The 13,519-nt window shown below is 33.7% G+C and overlaps 2 protein-coding genes across 3 annotated transcripts in view; one reads left to right on the top strand and one right to left on the bottom strand.

Moving 5' to 3' along the window:
- The window catches only part of LOC142981393 (uncharacterized), a 103,147-nt gene extending 102,312 nt beyond the window's left edge, over positions 1 to 835 (bottom strand). For both annotated transcript variants that reach the window (XM_076127286.1, XM_076127287.1), the window contains exon 1: positions 572 to 835. The gene's annotated coding sequence lies outside the window, so the exon portion shown is untranslated. The remainder of the gene's footprint in view (positions 1 to 571) is intronic.
- The window catches only part of Rph (Rabphilin), a 242,387-nt gene that overhangs the window by 105,218 nt on the left and 123,650 nt on the right, over positions 1 to 13,519 (top strand). The gene's annotated exons all lie outside the window — the stretch shown is intronic.

The following is a 13,519-nucleotide window of genomic DNA, read 5'->3' as shown; positions in this document are numbered from 1 at the left end:
GGTCACCCATCCGATTCCTGACCGCGGTAAAATTACTTAACTTTGCAGAAAACAGTATGTTCCTTAATTTATTTCGTTCCAAGTGGGTCCACTTGTCCAAGCTTCGCCATATACGAACGTCCTCATTACGAACAACGACAATTTCTTTACTTTTACTCGTGTGAAAGTTAAAAATCTTGCGGCAATTAAAACATGCCCCAGTTTCCGTCCATTATCCTTGAGAAACTTATATTCCGTGTCTGTGCAAATTTGTCTCGCGTTCCGTTCAAAAACAAGACAATTATCTTAATAGTTGTAGTAACATTTCGGTTACCAAATCTCTTAATACACGAACTTTTTGTTTAATACACGAACTTACTTCATTTAATACACGAACCAAAAGTCATATGACGATTGCTTTCAAACGACAATGAATACAATTCCTTTCCAATATTGTTCACAAGCGAAGAGAAAAGAGGTACACATACTAACTTAAGTTGCGTCTAAGCACACTGACTCCGACATAACTGTACTAAGTTCACAGCTTGTAACTTAAGACTTAACATAGTAACAAAAAACACATTCAACTAACCTTTATATCCACAATAGCAATCCCGGAATAAAACAGAAATATTACAAAAAAAAAACACTGAATTCGACACACTGTCCTTGAAAAACAAGACTTTTCTCCACAACTACTGAAAAGTAATTTTTCCTGAACTATATCGTTTTATAGAACAAAACACAGTTTTATGCGACACCAATTGGTTAAAAAAAATGTTGGTTATTTCGATAGCGATGTCTCGCGCACGTCCGTACCGCGCGGCCGCTCGCGGTAAACTGAGGGACTAGCTCTAAGAAGACACGTCACTGAATGCGTCTGAGCACCTTTACTTCACTCAAGACAAACTTAACCGTCTTGATACTTTCGTATTGATGTACTGTTTTCTTCTGAACCACAATAGCAAACACATACAGTTATATACAATAAATTCATTTGTTATAGAAATTAAATGGGAATGACGTCATGTTTTATATAATAATGGATAATAAGTAATTTCTAGCATTTTTATGTGGTGATTAATTGTCGTGCCTACAAAGGAGAGATTGACAAAGAAAGCAGGCACAGCAGAAGAATTCCAAGATTATCTCGTAAAAGACTGGATGACCTAGACTTATCCCAAAACATTGAGCTCGAAACCCTGAGAGGTGGAAAGAAGGATGAAGACAAAGTTTGGCTATAAAAGTTATTTCGAGAAGATGTATTCTTGAGTTAGCTTGAAAACCGGAAAGCGAAAGAATCGAAATAGCAGCCATAACGAGTCAAAGGTTTAAGATTGGTTAAAAGGCTGGAATGTCAGGAATTAGTAAAGATACTCTATTTTTTAATTATTCTTACAAGTGGCATACAATTTGTGTTATAGTTCAAAGTAAATTGCTATTTCTACGGCTATGGCACATGATGACGATAATTTGATAAAAAAAACACGGTTTGGATATAAACACTTAAAACCGATACCATCCTGCTATATATTTATTTAATAAAATGCACTCATAATTCTATTACAAAGTTACGTCTTCAACCAATTACAAATAATTCATTCACATAATTATCTCATCCTGAATCTTAAATTATTCAAAGCAAATAAAGAAAAAATCTTCGACAAAAAACAAGTGATAAATGCTTTGAAATATTCTTTGTATATAAAGGAAACGCTAGTTATTTTATAAATAATGTAAATATGTACATAAGTTAATTAATTAAGGAAATTATGAACTTCTTTGTTTAATTTTCTCCTTGAACTTGTGTTATTTATTTAACGTTACGCCTGTTATAACAAAAGGTGTAGGCAGAGTTTTATGACATCCGAATTATGTTCTAGCTTCAAAACCTACCTACATACCTAAATTACCAAACAAAAGAAAAAACCTCTTTTTAAATATCGGAATATTATTAACCGTTTGTTACATCTAAACAGGTTTTGTATACTTGTTGTGACTTTATCTCTCAGATAGTTCATCCAGCAGTTATCTATAAATCTTGATGCCGGCCCTAAAAGTGTTTTAACAAAATTTGAAAAACATAAACTATATAGCAAATAGATAGATAGATACAGAGAAGATGTATCAAATTCGAAGCCTATCCGTCGAGAAACGCATTCACTTCATTCCATTAACTCGAGCTACTGAATCACATACTAATTGTTATTAAACAATACAATTATATACAATACAAAGCTATTTCTTTACAATAGTATAAAATATGTATCAATTACTATTCTTCAATGAGTTAGAAATGAATAACGTAGCTTTCATAGTAGATTAATAATGTCATTGAGAAACTGATGCATACATACATATTTAAAGAATTCTCCTATTTCGAATAATATAGGTGTCAATTGAGGTTATAAACGATATATATGAAGATTTCTAGCGCAGAAGTTAAAGGTGGTCAATCAATATGTATAAAAAATTGTATAATCCACAAATAGTTATTTATAGGATAGTTTAACTTAGAGTCAGTTGTTTGTAAAAGTTCCCGAAGACACCTGTTTCCCCTTGGTTTGCATGTTTGTTAGTCTTACACAAGATTAAGTTAAAGTGCAGATATTGTGTTATACAAAATTAATAAAACAACGCAAAACAGCCGTTTGAAAATATGCATATATTATTTAGCTTAAGCAGTGTTACATGATTCAGTAACCCTTCATCTAAACTAACATCAAAAAATGCTAACTACACTTCATTCTCGAGCTACAAAACCTACTCACACAAAATAGTACATTTTAATCTCACAGCATCTCAAAGTATCAACCACCATCACTCCCACTACACATCTCTTGTCCTCGATATTCGGACACCTCTCCACGCTCCGCCTAGCTATTTCACATTCATGCGTGCCGAGCGTTTGCCAAACAAGCACCCAAATATGTGCCCACCTTACTTACAGGAGGTAGGCAGAAGACTTGAACGACAGGTTTTCATGTTGAGTAACTGTCATAGTTAAACGACACTAATTTGGAAGCCGTATGATTTGAATGCCTCTGTGATCCTGGTTGTATGCGTTCTGGGTTTCGGTTTTTATTATTTATTTTAAATTTTCAATAGTCATAAGTAATACCGAAATGCGGTAATAGATTCGTCCCCTTTTATATTGGCACATGATTATAAATTTTATTGTCAAACGAGCAAGTCGCGTATTGCTAGTTTAAAGGACAAATAACATTTAATAGGCTTTTTAAAGGGTGTACTCACGTTAACAAGTCCATTTAATTTTTTTATTGGTAAAAAAAATCGAATTGAATAGTGTTATTCCTTCAACTATATCAATTATTATTAACTAATACAAGCGTCTAATTGACGTGTTGTGACGACAACAAACGACTGTCTAAATGTCAATTTACTGTTAATTTAACAAACGAGTCCCTTGTTATTTATGTGTACATAATTATAGTTATATTTCATATGCTGCACTTGCAGTAATTATTGTGTCAATTATGACAAAACTACAATTTGAAGACACGACAAATAACCAGACTCATAACTTAGTCTTCCTAACTTATGTATTTTATAACAGAGCCACTACTTTGATGATATTAAAATCACTTAAATTGCATAGCACAGCACAGATTTTCAGCCTTTCTGCCATTGACAATACTTTGTGCTATTACTAATAGTAATACATTATTTAACTACAACGGTTTCTTCACCACAAATTTGAAAAGCTGGCTACTCAAATGACCTTTAGTATTCAAACAGCTGCCAAATTAAAGTGAAACTGTATTGGCACTACATAAACCTTTCCAACCGCAAATTAATCGTATTCAGTTAACGCTAGCGAAAATCATCGGCTCCATTAAAATCGCAGTGAAATCTTTAATTGATGCCAATAAAAATATTTCAAAGCGAAATCATCGGTTTAGAGGAAAATTGTGATCATAATATACTTGTTTTCGAGGCCTACTCGTGCAAAAAAAAAACCTATGGCTTATTATGGATTCCGTGGTAATAACTTCCTACGCTTATAGTTTTAAGAATAGGCAAAGTTCGTTTAAAATTGAATAATATAGTGTAACAAAAAATGACATGATTCAGACTTTAAAATATCTATCACTATGTACATTTCGAAAAACCTGTTCTTTTAGAAAATACAAACTACAAAATCCTCATTATTCTCATTTAGTGTGCTATTTTTTTCGTTAAGTAGTCCTGCATAGCTAGTAAATAATATGATCCGCACCTTCTAGACATTTTTATGAACCACCAAAGCTAAGGTTTTATTGAGTAAAATTTAAGTTACTACTGGACAACGTACAGCAATTACCTATGCATGGTAGGTACTTAGTTAAATTCCGTGAGGTTGGGTTATAGTCAGTGTTGGGTCAATCAACTAATTTTTTCAATCAATTGATTAGTCATGACTAATTTAGTCATGAATTATTTAGTCATGATTGAATTAATCATGAGTAAAAATAATAATCATAATCATGATTAAATAAATTAGTCATCAATCATTTAATGATTAAATGACTGATGACTAATTTATTGTATTTTTGTATGATGATTAAACTAAAAAAAATAATTCAGGTGACATAATTTTAGTTTAATTGAACACATCTATAAAACTATAACTGATCACCACCTTAAGTTGACTGAAAGAAGATAATTCCATTATTTACAAAATTTGATTTTCAAAACGCGTAGTTTTAAAAAGCAATTTAAGTTATTTTAAACTAAATTAGCCCGAACTTATTTTTGCAAATGTGTACCTGTGTAAATTAAAAAAAAAATTAACTGATTCTGTTGTAAAACTAGCTTTAATTAAAAACCTGTGATTAACAAATCAACAGTCATGGAACGTAGACTTGAAAAGCTTAGTTTTATTTAACTATTATTTTTAGTCATTAAAATTTTAGTCATGATTGAATAACTAACACTAACACTAATTAATCATCAATCACGACTCATGATTGAATTTTTTTAGTCATTAGTCATTAGTCATGAATAAATAATTTAATCTTAATCATCAATCATCAATCAAACTAAATTTTGCCCAACACTGGTTATAGTAGTATTAACTACTATAACCCAAGCAAAATACCCAAACCTTGCCACCGCAAGGCGATAGAAAAACTATAATAATAATAATTAACCTTCAAAAACTTCGGCCTTAATTATAAGTATGTGTGTCACTGCGACCAGTGGCCAGTGTCACGCGGGCCACGCCGCGGGCCAAACTATGCTGAATAACTGTTATACACTGTATTACATAAATTAGATATAAATTATAACTTTATAGCTTTGCGTATAGGAATATTTGAGGCTGTATTTTTATAGGTTTTGATTAAGATGCTGTGAAAAGAATTTTAGATAGTTAAGCTGTGTTACTAGGCAGAAGTATTGAGTTTTGATATTTTGATTTACACATGCAATAAATACATGATTATTTGTGTTATTTACTGGATGTATTTTGTTTCAATACAACCAAAACTGAGGCAATACTGATTTTAACCGTCAGTAGTTTGTATGTTTCATAGATATTAATAGATATTAAAATGAAATAGTCATAATATATGTTAAATAAAGTAGTTTTTGGAGTTAATTATAATGGCTTCGTCTTGGTCGGTAGTCTGTTAAAAATCGGCAGATTAACAATTGCGAAGATGTTTGACCGTAGCAAAAAAGTATACAAGCATTATCAAAGATACATTAATTATGCTATTAACAAGTCCAGCTCAATAACCTAATGCCATGGTAGACGAGATCAAATCTGAGACCTTTACAGCAGTTGCATACACTTCCTTAGCAATCAAATATACTTTGAGATATGTAAGTATATAGTACTTATGTGGTACAGTTCACGACATCTTCCGTTCCCACAATCACAGCACACACTAGTTACTATAGTACCACAACTTCGCAGAGACCCTTGGCATGCATGCATTTATCTTATGTATCTTAATCATAGCAATTGATTCTGAGTATTTCCAAACCAAACATCTGTGTCAAAAAGAAGAAATTTAGCTGCCAAAACCTGTATATTTTAATTCTGAATTTCGTATACCTTCACCAGCCGTAAACCTTGCTTGCAGGGCTCTGTACTTAGTTGTCGCATTATAGTTAGTACACGCAACTTGTAAATACATTCCGGTTTATGCTTCACTATTACATATTATTTCCTCTCGTAGGTTACATAATGTAATTACAGTGGTTACAGGGTTAAATGTTCGTAATGGTGTATAATTTGTGCAATATTAAGTAAAGGGTTCAATTCTAGGTTGTTATTCCCGCTTTGCATGTTTTGCGGGATTGCCTGCGATTGGCAGTTTTCTTATGAAGAGTACTTGTAAATACTTTATTCACTTCTTAGTCCGATTACAGACAAAGAGAAGTTGTAAAATATGGTAAAAATAATCATAATATGCCTAAATATTGAAAACAAAAGATAAAAAAGTCATAACAAATCTGTTTCCTATTTGCTTACAGCAATCGAGAACTTTTTTCTTAGGCTGTGAAAATCCCATCGCTGGGCAAAAGACCTGTTCATATTTCTTTGCAAATCTCCTACGTAACCTAAACTATACTAATAGAATAATACGTGAAGTGTAGACAGAGACCGAACCCACGACTGCCAGTTTCATATTCAAAAGATTCGCGAATTAAACCGATACGTTCATTAGCGGTCAAAGGCACCTGTAATCAAAGGCTCAATTAGTTTGAAATAAAGCCGCCGCGCATCAACGCTCGACGCTCAGCGACTGAGGCTGCCGTATCGAGGCCGATCGGACCTTCTTTTTATATATTAAGGTTAGTTTTACTTTCGCGTTTATCTCACGATGTGTTGATAAATTTTCGGAAGTTTTGGTTGAGTAAAGTTGATATGAAACCAAAACTTTAACTTTAAAATTTACAAGAAACTTATTTAGCTTTCCTATGGTTAGTGTTACAAAAAGCAAAACGTAAGTAAATAATTGAAGCAATTTTGGAAAATCTGGGATAAAACATAAAAACTACATATGTACAATACCTACACTATTGAAAATGTCTTCAGATTTTTTGAGTCAGGCAATAATGGGATTGTGGTCAAAAGTTATTTTTATATTATCGTTAGCCTCTTTGCTCCACTTTTTCTAGGCCATTATATTTCTCGAGCTCTTCCAGCCTCGTTCAAACATTGCTGCTTTATACCCGGTAGACATAGGGTCTGTATTCATTACGCAGACACCAACGGAGGTGGCGGGATGACCTGGACGCATTTGAAAAGGACTGGTCGGATCTTGTCGCCGATAGGGGTATTTGTAGAGGAAGTGGGAAGGCCTTAACCAGCAGTGGAACACTCAAGCAAGCTATGAAAAAAAAGGTAAGTCGAGCAAAACCGGGCGAAACCGATACATTATAATATTCTAGTTAATTTCAGTTAACATCCATTAACCAACGTCAATTTTAATTGTAAGTTTATACCTGCTTGTCTATTTTAAGTAACATGGAAGAGGAACCTACATATAATAAGTAAGTAATATTCAATAATGATTAGAACTATTAAAAGTAAGAAACACCATCATAAAGTGGACAGCAATTACCGCGCTTCAAGTAAACCGGATAAATAAATTCATTGCTAAGTACAGATTCCGATATAAGTGCTTGTTCAATTAAAATTTATGCTTCTTCATGTTTGACGGTATTAGGTAAATTGGCTATTTTAAACTAGTTTCTGTGATCAGAAAAATCTTAAAGAAACATTTTGCTATTTTAATTTTAAACTACGCTTCAAGGTTGCTCTGTGGATGGGGGGCCATCTTAGACATATAGATTTCCTCCGTATTTCGGAAGGCACGTTAAACCGTGGGTCCCGGCGGTTATTTTCAAAGATCTTTGACAGTCGTTAACAGTAGTTAGAAGCCTGAAAGTCTGATAGCCAGTCTTACCAAAGGTAAGGAAAAACGTGGGTTGTGGAGGTCCGATAGGCAATCACTTCATGTAAAATACTGGTATTCAGCTGCATCCGGTGAGACTGACTCCAACATAGTTGGAAGAAAGGCTAGGCTGATATACCCTTTCTTAAAGACATTGATAATTCATGATCCATATAAATATACACTTTGATCCGCAAAACCGAAATCAAAATATTTTTTATACATACCTCTCCGCTACCTACTTATAGTATTTATATTGCATTGATAGTCATTTAATTACCTGAAACTTGTTTCAATTAACTACACGGACCAACCATTAATAACTACTTAAAACCACATAATTCGCAAATTGCTTTTTAAACCCCATAACATCAACTTTAATATACCCATTAAAAGACAACCTACTTCCAATATACCTAAATATGAGTAAAAATAAAGATTTTTAACTGAAACTTATATATATTATTATTAAAACGACTCTTAAATGTAATAAAAATAAAGATTTCGATAAATTCCTTCTTTTATTTCTTGACTTTTCGGCACCTTTACTTGATTTTGGTCTCGGCCTATTGAGGCCAAATCGTAAAAAGAGGTATAAACATACATACATAAAATCACGCCTTTTTCCTATAGGGGGAGGCAGAGACTAAGGAAAAATTTAGAGTAATTAAAAAAAAAAACGATGTTTCATTTACCATTAAGTGGCACTATTTATTTATTTACACATATAACTTCAGAAAGTCATAGGTGTGTTGCCTGAACCGTCAACTATTTCGTACCCTAAATCACTTTCATACGAAAAAAATACTTAAACCGAAACCTAACCAAGTAATTCCATTACATTCGCACCCAAAAAAATATCACACAATAATCAAAAAGTGTCACCATCAACCGAATTTCTTGCAAAGAAAGTCTTATTTTGTGTGTCAGAACCTGTTCGAACCGGTTATTAGTAAAAGCTGACATACCACATATAGTCGAATTGTCTGACACACTAATGTAATCGATTTGGGAGCGATAAGTGATAATTAAGATAATACGAGACGTGTTTTAACGGTAACTTTAGTTTTTGTAAGTGATGGGAACAAACGGGTCTTAATGTATTGTTAAATGCAATTATTATGCGCGTCGGTTAACTTTCAGTGTGGGTGACAGAAAGAAGAGACGTTGTTACGTCTTCTCTATCTTTCTTCTAGTTTATAAAAGTGACTTTATGACTTCTAAAAAAGCCAAGCTTAGTCTGACCCGGAATCAAACCTGAGCCCTCGTAAATAGGAGTTGCGTACACTACCGCTCATACAGGCCGTTAAAAAATTACTACATTACATTAATGTCAAACTGCTGGCCAAAAATATCCTCCCAGAGTGAGGGAGAAGTTAGGCCTTGAGTCCACCACGCTGGCCAAATACGTATTGGGGTCTTATTCCCACACACTAAACTAAACTCAGCTGCTCCCAAATTTTGTATCGCCATATTTGAACAATTTCGGATTAATGGTGGCTTGTCGATTAAAATAAGCAACGACCGTCATTTTAACTACATATGTGTCAATTTAATATATACTTTGATTATTATTTTGTAACAAAGTTTATTGCATGTGAACACACACCATGAGCCTTGGAACCAATGGGGCAGTCACCCATTAAAGCAATGCCATCCATCAAGTCGAATTATACTCTAGAGTCAGCCATATAGTACGTCACATGTAGGACTCACAGAAATAGTGGCAATTTCTTTCTTTAATGGAGTTCGTAGTTAATCTATTGTTCAAGTTTTTCAAGCGGTTTGAAGATTTCGATATATCTTAGCAACTGTTATCTTAATACTTAGTTATCAACTGAGACCTAATGGGTAAGTTTTAACGTGCCTTACGAAGCACTGAAACTCACAGCTTGGTTGAATAACGGCCACCAATCTTAAGAATGTCTATTTTAAAAATCTTAAAAAGCGAAAAATCAACAATGCAACAATTATAAACACCTGGTTAAAAACGATGAAATCAGTGATCTGCTCTATAAATACTAATTGGGAAGCATGTGGTCTGAAAATCTCATTATTACGCTTGCCATAGTTTATGGCTAGCCCCTTAGATAGTAGATTTTCTCTAGAATGTCTCAGTGACGGTCAGAGTAACAAATTGCAGGTTCTAACCAACAATTGTCATGCCAGTGTTATTACATGGAGAGCAAACGTGTTTCAAACATACTAGTTACTAGTCGATGTTAGTACTGTGTTTAGTTCAGTAGTTTCAAGTGCTAATCATACTGAGATACAAGATAGTTTGACTTAGATTTATATGTAGTTGTTGGCATAGAAACCTTTTACACGGATGTAAATAGAACCTGAAAATTATATTAAATCACATATCTATTTAGGTCAAATGCTAACTCTTAGCTTGGTAGATAGCTCGTCATAGGTTTTTCTCTAGATGCAGGAAGTGGCGTTCTCTGGTCTCTACTCTGTGCCTATTCCTATGGGATTTTTCTTCGATAAAGAAGTGTGATTTTTGTTTTGTAGGTACTTATTTTCTAAATATGGCAAATACAAAACAAAAAAGAACTGTTCGAGCAAATCTCGTGTAGACGTCAATTTCATAAGAAAAAGATGTTGGAGCCAATATTGGACAAAAGTCAGATCTCTCAAAACAAACAAAATTTAAAGTGAATAATCTTGCAAGTGCATTAAAACATAATATTTTCAGGTACAAATCTTGCAAGTACATTGTGTACTTACCTTCACGGATGAGTAACGATGACATCTAACCAACAGATAGACTTGTAAGGTGTCTGATGAATTAATCAGTAGTAAACAAACAATCAATAAAACTATCAATTATTATGTGACGTCGCGTGGGCTAAGGATTACAGCACGTAGGCGAAACATTCATATGTACTTGCTACTCTCTGATTTAGTGTTGATGTAGGCATTGTATTTTGCATTTATCAGGTTTATATGAAGAAAAACTTTAGTTTAACTAAAGCTTAAAAATACATAGTGTTAGTTCCCGTATCTAAATAGTAATTGCTAGCAGCTCTATCTACACTAATATTATAAGGCTGAAGAGTTTGTTTGTTTGTTTGTTTGAACGCGTATCGAACGCGTATCCCAAGAACTACAGGTCCGATTTGAAAAACTCAGTTTCACTTTAACTTTCAGTGTTGGATAGCCTATTTATTGAGCAAGGCTATAGGCTATATATCATCACGCTACGACCAATAGGAGCTGAGTAGCAACGAGAAATGATACAAAAATGGGGAAAATTATGACCCATTCTCTCTTATGTGCCGCAAGCGAAGTTGCACGGGTCAACTAGTTCACTATAGCCTTCCTCGGTAACAACATTATCTGTTGGTGAAAATTGCATGAAAATCCGTTCAGTCGATTTCGAGTTTATCACGAACAGACAGATAGATGCGGTGTAGCGGTGATTAAAAATACATGATGATATCTACTTAAACGTCAACTCACCACTGTTTCTCTAAAAAAGTCTAAAATAAGAATTTGAAAACATTTTACTAAAGTTAGGGTATTTTTTCATATCACAGCCGAATCTGTGCATTAAAGCTACACCCTACTTTTTTTTGCTTGAAAGATGAAGAAAAACATCATGAGAAACACTGCATGTTTACTTCGCTTGTAGTATGAAGTCAAAAGGCCTCAAACATCTTGATAAACAAACCTACATAGGTAAGCAATGTGTATGATCAATCAGCAAGCTAATAACAATACTTAATACCATCTAGCAGGTAATATATGACTTGTTATAATAAAAGATTTTATCTGACATACTCCACAGTGGATGAAAGCACAGAGTATCAGGTATTTGATTAAGAAAATGTATTATTTTATGATCCACAATACTCAATGATATTACCTCTCTTAGGGTCTTAGGTTTGATTCCCATACATAACATCACGCCTGCTACAAATTATACCCAAAGTTGAAGGCAGAGATAAATGAAATACACCCAAGAAACGATTTTTAGAATTTAACATTTGACGTATTCTATAACATTTATTTTATATTTATAATATTTATACAACGTGTCCCAAAACTCAACGTCAAAACGAAAACCTGAGCTAGGCCGAGTTGTGTTGGCTCTCAAAAAATAATTAAAAAAAATCTATCTCGTGTAGTTTAAAAATGACAATCATTTTTGTAAAATTGCCACCCTCTGATGAGTTTAGTCTACTGTGGCAACAAATGACTTCTTTTCTAGTTCTTTTTTTATGTGGAGTATTCTTAAGTAACGCTCCTACAAAATTCAATTCATTATTTGCACCCAACTTCATTGGAATATCAGAAAATATCCCTTTTATGGCGAATTATGCCGTGAAAATAATTTCATCACTCAACTTTGACAGTCTGTCCTGAAAAATAATTGTACTACGCTTTTTCGGCATGTACCTTAAAAAGTTGGCGCATTTAATGAGCTTTTGAAAATGGTATAACACTTACTAAATTATTTCATAGACGATGAGAGAATAAAAAAAATCTTAAGATAGTCGGTATTTAACGTATTATTAGTTCGTCATAAAACTTTCTCAAAATTATTCTAATGTCATCTAAGTGTTCTGTGATGATGTTGTCCTGGTAGATTTCGGATACGGTGGTCAGTTTCATTGAAACCAGCCAACAGTTCAGATTTTTGTTTATAGTGGCCAAGTGTGTGCACAGGTACACTCTCATAGTCTGGTGGGACGGCTAAACCGTCACGACCAGAGAGAGGTCAGGCGCAGGACCGACGGCTTTACGTGCTCTCCGAGGCACGGAAGTCCCTTACCTCAACTTCCTACCTGCGGGCAATCTCTGAGAATTTTTTAACAGAAAATCTCTAAAATTGCTTTTTGGCTCGACCCAGGATTCGAACCCGAGACCTCTTGGGCGGCAGTCACATAAAGCGACGAAGAAATTTAAGAGTGGGACGGATAGGGACGCTACATTCATGGTGTTAGTGACATTTATTGTATTTGGGATTGTTTAAATAAAGATCAATTATTATTAAAAATCTAATGATTATTTAAATGAACTTTTTCTTAATCGTCAATAATTAAACATTACTTCTCTTTAATTACACCTCACAGAACGCTTAGATGACATTGGAATAATTTTGAGAAAGTTTTATGACGAACTAATAATACGTTAAATACCGACTATCTTAAGATTTTTTTTATTCTCTCATCGTCTATGAAATAATTTAGTAAGTGTTATACCATTTTCAAAAGCTCATTAAATGCGCCAACTTTTTAAGGTACATGCCGAAAAAGCGTAGTACAATTATTTTTCAGGACAGACTGTCAAAGTTGAGTGATGAAATTATTTTCACGGCATAATTCGCCATAAAAGGGATATTTTCTGATATTCCAATGAAGTTGGGTGCAAATAATGAATTATATTTTGTAGGAGCGTTACTTAAGAATACTCCACATAAAAAAAGAACTAGAAAAGAAGTCATTTGTTGCCACAGTAGACTAAACTCATCAGAGGGTGGCAATTTTACAAAAATGGTTGTCATTTTTAAACTACACGAGATAGATTTTTTTTAATTAGTTTTTGAGAGCCAACACAACTCGGCCTAGCTCAGGTTTTCGTTTTGACGTTGAGTTTTGGGACACGTTGTATAATTC

Source organism: Anticarsia gemmatalis, chromosome 20, assembly GCF_050436995.1.
Source record: "Anticarsia gemmatalis isolate Benzon Research Colony breed Stoneville strain chromosome 20, ilAntGemm2 primary, whole genome shotgun sequence".
In the NCBI taxonomy this organism is placed as follows: Eukaryota; Metazoa; Arthropoda; class Insecta; order Lepidoptera; family Erebidae; genus Anticarsia; species Anticarsia gemmatalis.
Note: the sequence above shows the minus strand (reverse complement) of the source record. Positions and strands in the feature narration are given on the sequence as shown.